The 12,728-nt window shown below is 45.5% G+C and overlaps 1 protein-coding gene across 1 annotated transcript in view; it reads left to right on the plus strand.

Annotated features, from left to right (window-relative positions):
* Positions 1 to 317: 317 nt before the first annotated feature.
* Positions 318 to 12,728, plus strand: part of LOC138800821 (polypeptide N-acetylgalactosaminyltransferase 3-like) — a 36,751-nt gene continuing 24,340 nt past the window's right edge. The window contains exon 1 of the mRNA XM_069982872.1: positions 318 to 545. The gene's annotated coding sequence lies outside the window, so the exon portion shown is untranslated. The remainder of the gene's footprint in view (positions 546 to 12,728) is intronic.

Raw genomic sequence — 12,728 nt, forward strand, 5'->3', positions numbered from 1 at the left:
GATAAGAGATAGATAGATAGATAGATAGGAGATAGATAGATAGATAGATAGGAGATAGATAGATAGATAGATAGACAGATAGATAGATAGATAAGAGATAGATAGATAGATAGATAGATAGATAGATAGATAGATAGTCCACTTTTTTGCACGATACTATTCTGAGTGTTGTGGACTATCTACTACCTACCTAGTGCGTCCTTGGTCAGGACTAGATATGCAGATATCCCATAGAGATACATCAGACAGCTCTGCAGACTCTTCCTGCTCGGTGACAGGTAAGGGCGTTGGGCAGGTGAGATGTCGCGCCTGCGCACTGGTGACTTCGCCCTGGCTACGTTGCAGCCTCCTCTCACCTGGGTCCAGCAAAGCGGAAGCGCCGTCCGCAGCCTCCCCGGCTCCCGGGCTGTCATCTCCGCCACCTCCTGCCTCCCTCCTCCGCCCGGATCCTCCCTCGTCACCTGCCTCCCCCAGCAGGATCCCGGCTCACAGCCACAAAGTGGAGGAGAGAGGCGAGAGCTGCCCCCGCCGGCGCCTCCATCACTGTGAGTACACAACAACTTCCCACAAACTTTCTGACATTAGATACAGTGTCTGATCCTCAGCCTGACGTCTCTCCTGCAAGATCTGCTGTGCGGGACTACAAGTCCCAGCAGGGTGATGAGGGTTGTAGTACTTATACTCCAGGACTAGAGAGCCACCAGTTGCTGCTGCCCATTGATCGGGCTCCGGGTCTGTGTATGATCGGCTGCTGCTGTGAGCGGGTGTGACCACTAGGGGCGCTGTTCTATTGCTTCTACATAGGAATCCTTGGAGGTTTCATTGTATCCTAGGGGAGAAAGAGTATATACTATATACTGTGCTACTACTATTGCTACAGAAGGCAAGTTTCATAACTTTTGTTCCTGTCTCTTTTGCAAGTTTTTTTATTAGGTAACCCTTAGTGTGGGATGTAAATTGCGTAATACCTTTCTGCTTTATACAGATGTGGCTCTCAAGTTGGTGCAAAACTACAACTCCCAGCATGCCCTGACAGCCGAAGGCTGTCAGGGCATGCTAAGAGTTGTAGTTTTGCAACAGCTGGAGGGTGAAAAGTTAGGTAACCCTAGAATGGGTATTGGGGTCCCCCTTTAATTTCTTTTTTTAATTTCTTTTAAATCTTTTAATTGTAATGACATTTCTGATTGACATACGCGACAGTCATTGAAACTCTTGATGTCTGTATTGCATTAGGTTTACGTGCAGTCCTATGTAAAACTGCTGCCGAAATGTCAAACTCTTCACCACTATTCCTATCCGAGTAGCTCACATCTGCTACATCCCCATACAGAGACTAGATCTTGATTTGTTTCTTTCTTTAGGGTACGTTCACACTTACCGGATCCGCAGCAGATTTCATTTAATTAACTGAACACAGCATCAAATCTGCACCATCAAATCTGCTGCGGATCCTGTAGGTGTGAACGCACCCTTAGATAATTTTATTTGTTTTTTTGTTCGTTTTTTCCTTTTTAACAGTTGCAATGTGTAACTATAAAAAATTTTCGGAGGACCTCGTGCCGTTTTCCCCTTCCTAGATTTTACACTAAAAACAAAAGTGATGCCTTAGTATTGGGGTGAGTAAGGGCCTTATTACGTGGGACGATTATCGTTCGAAAAATCGTTAGATTGTTCGGATTTAAACGTTTAGTGTAATAGCAGACAACCATTAAACGACCAACGAGTTTGGACCTATTTTTTATCATTGATTGTTCGCATGGAATAAGGGCCCTATTCCACCGGACGACTATCGTTCAGATTATCGTTAAATCGTTTGAATCTAAACTATAATCATTCGGTTGAAATGCAGTTAACGATTAACCGAACGAGAAATCTTTGATCGCATAATAAGACCTGGACCTATTTTTATCGTTGCTTGTTCGCAAAACGTTCGCATTGAATAAGACGTCGTTCGCAGTAGATACAAACGCAATAGCGAAGAAAAAACGATCGAAAATACGATCGTAAGTAACAATTATCGTTCCATGGAAATGAGTGAACGTTTTCAGGTCTTTCGCAATAGCGGTCGTTTGAGATCGTTAATCGTTAACGATTATGCCAACCATAATCGCCCGGTGGAATAGGGCCCTAAGACGTTGTTCGACAATAGCGACGACAAGACGACCGCAAGAACAATCATAAGTAACGATCATCGTTCTGTGTAATTGGGTAATTTGTGATCGTTTATCGTTAATTGTTGAACGTTGAAAAATCGCTTTGTGTCATAGTACCCTAAGGCTGGGTTCACACTGATTTTTTAGCATACGTTTAACGGATCCAGCGACGTTTTTGTGTCCGTAGGAAAAACATCCTTTTGATCCGTTTCTTTTATAATGGAAGTCAATGGAAAAAACGGATCAAAAAGGATGCACACAAATGCATCCGTTCTTGCAATCCGTTTTTCATATTTTTTTTTTTAAAAAACTGATTAAAAAAAGGGATTGCAAAAACGCAGTGTGAACCCAGCCTAACACAGGAGGGGTGATATCAGATATTACAGTCTTCATGGGCTATTAGGCTCATTTCACACTGTGTAAGTAGTGTCCCTCAGACACTATATTGTATATGTGCTTTTTTTCACTGTATCTAATTCAATGGAATTGCATAGAAGGCAACACTGTTTCATATAGGGGTCTTTGGACCTATTTAAAGCATATACTAGGACAGGGGTACTCAACAAATTTTAGTGAAGGTCCACTTACCGGGGTCTATTGTCAGGTGAAGGTCCGAGCTGAACATCAGTAGGAAATGTGTTTTGTTACTTTGTCACAAACGTTCAACTATTTATATACAGAATTGCTGCTTAGGCTAGGTTCACACTGCGTTTTCAGCATCCGTTTAACGGATTCGTTTTTTTTAACGTCCAGAAAAATAGGGTCAGCAACGTTTTTTGGTCCGTTTTGGTCCGCCAAAAAAAACGGATCCTTTTTTTTTTATAATGGAAGTCAATGGAAAAACGGATGCACACAAATGAATCAGTTTTTTGCAATCCGTTTTTCATACGTTTTTTTGCAAAAAACGGATGCGTTAAACGGATGCTGAAAACGCAGTGTGAACCTAGCCTTATTAGCGGGAAAACTGGCATTTTTTTCTTTCTCACCAGGCCTTTGATATTAGGTACAAAGGGGGTGACTGCCCTGGTAGTATATAGCCCCCCTGTTGCTCCCCCAGTAGTGTATAGCCCCCCCTGTGCGCTCTCCCTCAGTAGTATATAGCCCCCTGTTGCTCCCCCAGTAGTATATAGCCCCCCTGTGCGCTCTCCCCCTGTAGTATATAGCCCCCTGTGAGCTCCCCCCAGTAGTATATAGCCTCCCCGTGTGCTCTCCCCATGTAGTATATAGCCCCCTGTGAGCTCCCCCCAGTAGTATATAGCCCCCCTGTGCGCTCTCCCCCTGTAGTATATAGCCCCCTGTGAGCTCCCCCCAGTAGTATATAGCCTCCCCGTGTGCTCTCCCCATGTAGAACATAGCCCCCTGTGAGCTCCCCCCAGTAGTATATAGCCCCCCTGTGCGCTCTCCCCCTGTAGTATATAGCCCCCTGTGCACTGTCCCCCAGTAGTATATAGCCCCCTGTGAGCTCCCCCCAGTAGTATATAGCCCCCCTGTGCTCTCCCCCTGTAGTATATAGCCCCGTGAGCTCCCCCCAGTAGTATATAGCCCCCGTGAGCTCCCCCCAAGTAGTATATAGCCTCCCTGTGAGCTCCCCCCTGTAGTATATAGCCCCCTGTGAGCTCCCCCTGTAGTATATAGCCCCCCCGTGCGCTGTCCCCCTGTAGTATATAGCCCCCTGTGAGCTCCCCCCAGTAGTATATAGCGCCCCTGTGCTCTCCCCCCAGTAGTAATTAGCCCCCTGTGAGGTCCCCCCCAGTAGTATATAGCCCCCCTTGTGCTTTCCCCCTGTAGTATATAGCCCCCTGTGAGGTCCCCCCTGTAGTATATAGCCCCCTGTGCGCTCCCCCCAGTAGTATATAGCCCCCTCAGTAGTATATAGCCCCCTGTGAGGTCCCCCCTGTAGTATATAGCCCCCTGTGCGCTCCCCCCAGTAGTATATAGCCCCTTCTGTAGTATATAGTCCACCTGTGCGCTCTCCCCTTGTAGATGCCCCTAGACAGAAAAAAAAAATAACAAAAACAACTCACCTAGCACCTCGTTCCCCGCTGCGGCTGTCTTTGTCTCTTCCCGTCGGTCCGGCCCCCGGCTGATACGCGCTCTCTGGGGATGTCCCGGGGATTCCCCAGCAGAGCGCGCATCAGTGACCTCAGCGTACGCCGCCGGCCTGCACTTCCGGGAAGGACAGGCCGGCAGCGTACACTGAGGTCTGTGGTGCGCGCTCTGCTGGGGAATCCCCGGGACATCCCCAGAGAGCGCGTATCAGCCGGGGGCCGGACCGACACTGCCCCTAGCCCCACAGGCGTACTGACATCTAAGGACAGTACGCCTATGGGGCGGGAGGCAGTGCGGTGGGGAGCGGGACGGACCGGATCCGGGGAGATTAGGAGGTCTGACCAGGGGTCCGGACAGCTGGCCTCCGCGGTCCGGGTTCGGACCGCGGTCCGCCAGTTGAGGACCCCTGTACTAGGACTTTCTCTGACATGTTAAAGGGGTACCCCAGCGAAAACTTTTTCTTTCAAATCAACTGGTGTCAGAAAGTTATGCAGATTTGTAATTTACTTCTATAAAAAAATCTTCAGTCTTCCAGTACTTATCAGCTGCTGTATGTCCTGCAGGAAGTGGTGTAGTCCTTCCAGTCTGACACAGTGCTCTCTGCTGCCACCACTGTCCAGAGCAGGAGAGGTTTCCTATGGGGATTTGCTACTGCTCTGGACAGTTCCTGTCATGGACAGAGGTGGCAGCAGAGAGCATTGTGTCAGACTGGAAAGATTACACCACTTCCTGCAGGACATACAGCAGCTGATAAGTACTGGAAGACTTGAGATTTTTAATTAGAAGTTAATAATTACAAATCTATATAACTTTCCGAAACCAGTTGATTTAAAAGAAAAATGTTTTCACCGGAGTACAGCTTTAAATCAGTGATGGAGAACCTGTGGCCCTCGAGCTGTTGCACAACTACAATTCCCATCATACCTGGACAGCCAAATCCATATCTTTGCAAAGAAGTATATCATAGTGAACCTGCAGCAAGCCCATTGCCTTCAAGTGGGTTATCCAGGATTAGAAAAAGCAGAGCTACTATCTTGAAAAAACAGCACCACTCCTGTCCTCAGGTTGTGTGAGGTATTACACTTCATTCCCTTACAGCTTCATTCCCTTCAATGGAACTGAGCTGCAAAATCGCACACTCAAACTGAGGACAATAGCAGCGCTGTTTCTGGATGAAAGCGACCATGTTTCTCTAAGCCCGGACAACCCCTTTAATGGAACAAATGCCCCTATGTATTTGAGGGACTGTAAAGCACAGCAGACTAGATTTAGTCCATTAAAGTCAATAGTTATTTTTTTCTATGTGTCATAGTCATACTATGTGCCGATACAGTGAGTCCCCAGCATCACTGCTGTATTGGCCCATTGCTGATGGAACCCCCCTTTAAGCTTTATTTACATAAACCATACAGCCCCCTTACTCACTTTAACCCTAGAAGCAGATGTTACTGCACATAATTACCATACAGAATAGAAAATGCTAAATATCAGATCGGATTTGTAGAAATCTGTTCACCGTTTGTGGATTTGATGCACTTAGTACAAGTGTATGAGTTTTGGGTTAGAATGACACTTTATTGTGTTATTTTTCTTTTCCCTTTGTTATTCCAGTATGGAGGTGACTTGTTCGGCCTCAGCTTTGTCTCATTGTCATCAGGCTGTACTGGCTGGTAGCACATGTCTCTGGGATAGAATGCAGCCATTGTTGTGTAGCGGCTGCAGGGTACACTGGTGACATTGTTACCGCCGCTTCTTACCCGTACTGCCTGTAATGGGATTCTCACTGGCCTGTTTGTTTTTCCATGATGGATATTGTGTCGTTGGCTGGTCGTGTCACCAAGGATGACTGTGTACTTCTAGGTATATATATATATATATATACACAGTGGTACCTTTGTTTAAGAGTAACTTGGATTGAGAGCATTTTGCAAGAAGAGCTCACAGTTTTTAGAAAATGTAACTTGGTTTGAGGGCATTGTTTTGGTTTAAGAGCTCCCTGTACTGGGTGGGAGGGGGAATGGAGGAGGGGCATGGTCTACATAGCGGGGTCTACAGCACTGTACTCTGACCCAGGAAGTCTAACTCACCTTGCAAATCATGGCAGATCCACTTCAGGCTGGGGCTTACATCAGGGGACAGGACTGTGGAGGTAATCCATTCATAGCTGTAACCCCTCTCTCCCAGACATTGACTGCTGCTATACTGTGCTCACCCTAAACCCTGCTCATTCCTTCCTGCAGTCTTTGAGCCATTGTGTTTCCCATCCTCCCCATCCCTGCTATAATGTGCCTGCACTTACACTCAGCTATACACACTGCTGCTATAATGTGCCTGCACCTACACTCAGCTATACACACTGCTGCTATAATGTGCCTGCACTCACACTCAGCTATACACACTGCTGCTATAATGTGCCTGCACTCACACTCAGCTATACACACTGCTGCTTTCATTTGTTTCAGAATAAAAAAAAAATCATTATTTTTTGATTGAGGAACCAATTTCTTATGGGACAAGGCACCACTGTGTGTGTGTGGATATATATAATGGATAACTATAGCCAGAGGCTTAGGGGCCTGACTAATAAATATCGGGGCCTTCCTATTCTCGGTTGTATAGGGGAAGGGTCAGGGGTCAGACATGTTGGATTTTGACTACCCAACACTTTTTTTCTCTGGTGCCAAAAAGTGCCAGAGATCTGTAATTCTATTAAAAAATCTCAAGTGGTGTAGTACTTATCAGCTCCTGTATGCCCTGCAGGAGGTGGTGTATTCTTGTCAGTTTGACACAGTGCTCTCTGCTGCAACTTCTGTCCATGTCAGGAACTGTCCAGAGCAGCAGCAAATCCCCATAGAAAACCTCTACAGCTCTAGACAGTTCCTGACATGGACAGAGGTGGCAGCAGAGAGCACTGTGTTAGACTGAAAAGAATACACCACTTCCTGCACGGCATACAGCAGCTTATAAGTACACCACTTCCTGCAGGGCATACAGCAGCTCATAACTACTGCAGGACTTGAGTTTTTTTAATAGAAGTAAATTACAGATCTCTGGCACCAGTTGATTTCAAAGAAAAATATTTTTGGTGAACAACCCCTTTTAATACATACTACTACATGGGTGTCAGCTCATATATACGGCTCATCCCATCCACCTCTGGTGACGTCACCCTCTGTTAACCCACATATGTCTTACGTAAACCAGTAGCGCACATTCCTGCATACCAGCACCTCTGATATTTGTAGTTTTCATTGGCTGGTAATAGGGACAAGGTGATTCCGTGCAGGATATTGCACACCGGTATTATTTGCACACAGTTGCTTTACCACACTGTATACCGAGTTAAAGGGTATATGATTTCTTATAAAAGTGATGGCCTATCTGAGCAAACATGGATGCCGGCAGTCAGACCCTGCCTAGCGCTGATGGCCTATCATCTTACTGAAGCCTATTTGTCTATTTTGCCACCTATGATCGGTGCTTTGTAATAATTTTAACTTTGCGATTGTGGGAATCCTCGTGCCCTGACTAAGCGGCTGACCTGTATACATAGATCTGCAGTAGCCTGGGCCTTCTATGACTTCAGACCACTATAGACCCTAATAGGCCCACATACAGTCACTGCTCATAGCTGCATCTAATAGGGGCCGAAAGCTAGTTCCCTCTGTGCTGCTGTACAACCTGTGTGTCATATACATAGTACCGCCATGTCACATAATTGTGTGTATGAAATGCAGACTAGGCATAGAGGGAATGGCTGGAGTCATAAACCCATGGGAAGACGTCTCGGTGTACTACCTATTGGTATAGCAACCCTTTCCCCTGAGGACATTGTTATGTGGCAGCTTTTCTATTCTCATTCATAGGACATAATAGCTGGAGTCCTAAGGCCTGTTCACACACTGCTGAAGCCAACGCTGGGTCCATGCTGTGTTATTCCTGTACGTCCCTGTTATATGTTGGCATCCTATCATGCTGTCATATATAATGGCGCACAATATTTCTGAAATTTTCACTTACGTTTTTGATGAAAATATCTATAGTTAAAGCTAACATATTAAATGCTTTACAAAATGTATGTTGCATATTTTTAGGGTGTTTTTTTTAATTATTATTAATGGAATTCAAATAGGAATTATTGAATCTAATGATTTGTTATAGGGGAAAAAAAAACAGTAAAAGAATTCTAGAAAAAAAAAAATGTAGCAAAAAATGCCCTTAAAGGGAACCTGTCACATTGAGAATGCAGTCTGTCCTGAGGGCATCAGGTTATGTTGTAGAGCAGGAGGAGCTGAACTGAACATTCATGAGTTATTGTAAAAATATGGCCACCTTAAAGGGGTACTCTAGAAGAAAAAATATTTTCAAATCAACTGGTGTCAGAAAGTTATATAGATTTGTAATTTACTTCTATTTAAAAATCTCCAGTCTTCCAGTACTTATCAGCTGCTGTATGTTCTGCAGAAAGTGTTGTATTCTTTCCAGTCTGACACAGTGCTCTCTGCTGCCACCTCTGTCCAGAGCAAGAGAAAATCCTCTCCTGCTCTGGACACTACTTCTTGCAGGACATACAGCAGCTGATAAGTACTGGAACACTTGAGATTTTTAAATTGAAGTAAATTACAAATCTGTATACTTTTCTGACCCCAGTTGATTAAAAAAAACATTGAAGTACCTCTTTTAAAGCGGTACTCAAGTGGAATTATTTATTTTTTATATAAAGTTATATAACATTGTAATATAACTTTATTAAAGCAGCAGCAGCAACAGTGCTCTGTGTGTGAATTTACCTTTGAAGAGAAAATGACACAATGCAATGAGAAATGTATTCTGCTAGCCCTTAGTCAGGGGTTACGCTGCCAAAATCCACATTAACTCCGCAGTAAATCCTCTTGGATTCATAATGGTTCATAAACTGTCCTGAAGTCATGTTGGAGAAGGTTTCTTTTCCCCTGCTGAGATCCGATAAGACAAAAGCAGAAGAGATGTGAATGTGATGTGCAGGAGCTCAATAATGCAGCATTAGGGATCCGACAGTGAATATCTCATATAGAGAGAAGCCGATAGATCAGGGGTCCTCAACTGGCAGACCGCGCTCTGCACAGTAACCATGAGTGCTTGTAACAAGCGCTCATACTTACCGTGCAGCAGCACTGACAGAGAGGGAGCCATTGGCTCCCTTCCTGTCGATCACTCTTGTAGCCACAGCGGTCAAAAGAGGCCGTTTCGGGCCAGGGAGCGCACAGGGGGGCTATATACTACTGGGGGAGTGCACAGGGGGGCTATATACTACTGGGGGAGCACACAGGGGTCTATATACTACTGGGGGAGCGCACAATGAGGCTATATACTACTAGGGGAGCGCACAGGGGCTATATACTACAGGGGGAGCGCATGGGGGGGGCTAGATACTACTGGGGGAGCACACAGGGGTCTATATACTACTGGGGGAGCAACAGGGGTGCTATATATTACTTGGGGAAGTCACCCCCTTTGTACCTAATTTCAAAGGGCTGGTGAGAGACAAAAAATGCCAGTTGATAAAAAAGATGAAGATTGGGAATAGAAGGTTTGGGGAATTGGAATTCAATGTGTACTATCCCTTTGTTCTTGGGGGGGGGGGGGGGGGGGGGGGGGCGAAAAAGCACTATCAAAGGAGCTTGGCAGCGACTTACTCCCCCCTAGGGACAGGAGAGAGGGCTAGGGGGGATCAGATACGCTTTCTGCTGCAAGCTGAATGGCTGTCCAAATGTATGGCCATTGGCCAGGTTTAGTTCTAAAACATATTTGACTTTATCTTCTACCATGAAGGAGCACTTGCCGTTATCTCACATTTTATGCCAATGCATTATCCTTTGACGCCTTACATGTTTGTATAAGGGTGTAGCTAAAATAAATATAGTTTTATTCATTTTTATGAAGCTATAGAGGTGTGTGGCCCCATTTACGCCATGCTTTGGGGCATATGCTGGGATTCACTTCGGGGACCTGTCAAAACATAATGCTTGTGTATAACCCGATGTGCCCATTGACTTTAGTGCACTGAACATAGTGTAATCGTGACTTCCCCAAGCGTTATGCAGGACTCAAAAATGAGGGGAATATGGTGTTTTTGGTGGCAGAATTGGTGCACCATGGGCATGTTGTGGTATAAGTAGGGACTGGTGGTGGACTATGGATGTGTTGTGGTATGAGTAGGGACTGATGGTGGACTCAAGATATGTTATGGGTCAAGTAGGGGCTGGTGGTGGACTGGGGGAGTGTTGTGTAAGTAGAGACTGGTGGTGAACCAATCACTACTTATTGTAAGGTAAGTAGGGACTGTAAGATAAGTCAAGACTTATGGTGGACCTGGGATGTGATGTGGGATAAGTAGGGATTGGTGGTGGACCTAGGATGTGTTGTGGTATAAATAGGGACTGGTAGTGGACTAAAGACATCTTATTGCTTAAGTAGGGACTGGTGGTGGAGCGGGAAGGGGGGTGTTGTAGGATATGTAGGGATTGGTGGTGGACAAATTCCTACTTATTGTAAGATAAGTAGGGACTGGAGGGGGACCTGGGATGTATTGTAAGATAAGTAGGGACTGGTGGTAGACCTGGGATGTGTTGTAAGATAAGTAGGGACTGGTGGCGGACCTGAGACATGTTGTGGGATAAGTAGGGATTGGTGGTGGACCCAGGACCTGTTGTAAGATAAGTAGGGACTGGTGGTGGACCTGGGATGTGTTGTAAGATAAATAGGGACTGGTGGTGGACCTGGGATGTGTTGTGGGATAAGTAGGGACTGGTGGTGGACCTGGGATGTGTTGTGGGATAAGTAGAGATTGGTGGTGGACCCAGGACCTGTTATAATATAAGTATGGACTGGTGGCGGACCTGGGATGTGTTGTAAGATAAGTAGGGACTGGTGGCGGACCTGGGATGTGTTGTAAAATACAGTAAGTAGGGACTGGTGGTGAACCTGAGACATGTTGTGGGATAAGTAGGGATTGGTGGTGGACCTGGGATGTGTTGTAAAATAACTAGGGACTGATGGCGAACCTGGGATGTGTTGTAAGATAAGTATGGACTGGTGGTGGACCTGGGATGTGTTGTGGGATAAGTAGGGATTAGTGGTGGACCCAGGACCTGTTATAATATAAGTATGGACTGGTGGTGGACCTGGGATGTGTTGTAAGATAAGTAGGGACTGGTGGTGGACCTGGGATGTGTTGTAAGATAAGTAATGCAGTGGATGTAATGGAGTCATGGCTCAGAGGAATCTTCCCTCTCGGCTCATTGTGCAGAATAGTTTCAGTCAGACAGCTGCAGCAGTGGAGTAGAGTCTGACGTCCGCCATAGACACACCTGTTTAACTTACTCCCTGGCTCTGTACATAATGACCTGCTAATGGCTGACATGCCACTGACATTGCTTTGGGCTGGAAATGAAAAGGCTTCATGTTCTTCTCAATCACCGTGGGAGAATGTAAATTGCGGAGGAATGTTGACTCATTCTGTACGTGTCTCTGATTTTAGCCGTGAATTTCCAGTTTGGGCTTTTGGCTAAGTAGGTTTCTCCCATAAATGTCATGGAACCTTTCCAGATACGTTTACTATAATAATCCAGATTAATCTGTAATCTATAAATAATAATAGTTCTGATGTTCTATGACATGAGTAACCGGTCACCACCTAGTGATCCGTATCGGTGACCTCACCTATGGCTCCTCACCCACAGAAGACTCCGGCATTGTAAATAGCACACGGTAGGTGAGGTGCCAGGGGCTTCAGATTCCGTTTCTGCCAATGAAGCATTTAAAACGCATGGTACATTTTTAACTGGTAGGTCCTGTTACACTGGCGCGGTGCCCTTCGTATCTTTTGACTCTTTTCAGCGGCATGTTTCACTTGATTTGATGCACTTCACTGGCAATAAAACGTCCATGAAACGAAACTCCGTATTCATGAATAAGAGCAGCACTTACCGAAGGAACCAAAGAATAGAGAACATTTACATTGACCGCAATTTTTTTTATTTTGCTTTAGGGAAATAGTGCTGTACCCTCACCTCCACTTGTGCTTACACTTATGTTTACAATTTTGACAAATGCTTGTGCATAGTCCCTAGCTAAGGGTACCTTCACATGTAGGGTGGGTTCACACTGAGGAATCCACATGGAGAAGTTCCGGCAGATTCCGTTGCTCGTCCCTGCTTGCACCGGTGTGCATTTCCGCCCCTCCCATAGCCTCAATTCTACGGTGGGGCGAATTCCGTTGACCACCGAAAGAATTGACTTGTCAATTCTTTCAGCGGACGGCGGAATCCACCTGTGCATAGAATGGAGTCTATGGTACAGGCAGAGATGGGTGAGCATCAGAATCCACCGGAACTTCTCTCCGTGGATTCCTCAGTGTGAACTCAACCCTACTGTAGTTTGTTCTAAGGGAACCAAGTGACTTATCATGGGGTCCATCAAAGAAAGCAAATATTAATAATAATGTGAAAACCTATAGTACAGTGTTCTTGATGCACTGGCCTCTTG

Source organism: Dendropsophus ebraccatus, chromosome 9 (genome assembly GCF_027789765.1).
Source record: "Dendropsophus ebraccatus isolate aDenEbr1 chromosome 9, aDenEbr1.pat, whole genome shotgun sequence".
Classification (NCBI taxonomy): domain Eukaryota; kingdom Metazoa; phylum Chordata; class Amphibia; order Anura; family Hylidae; genus Dendropsophus; species Dendropsophus ebraccatus.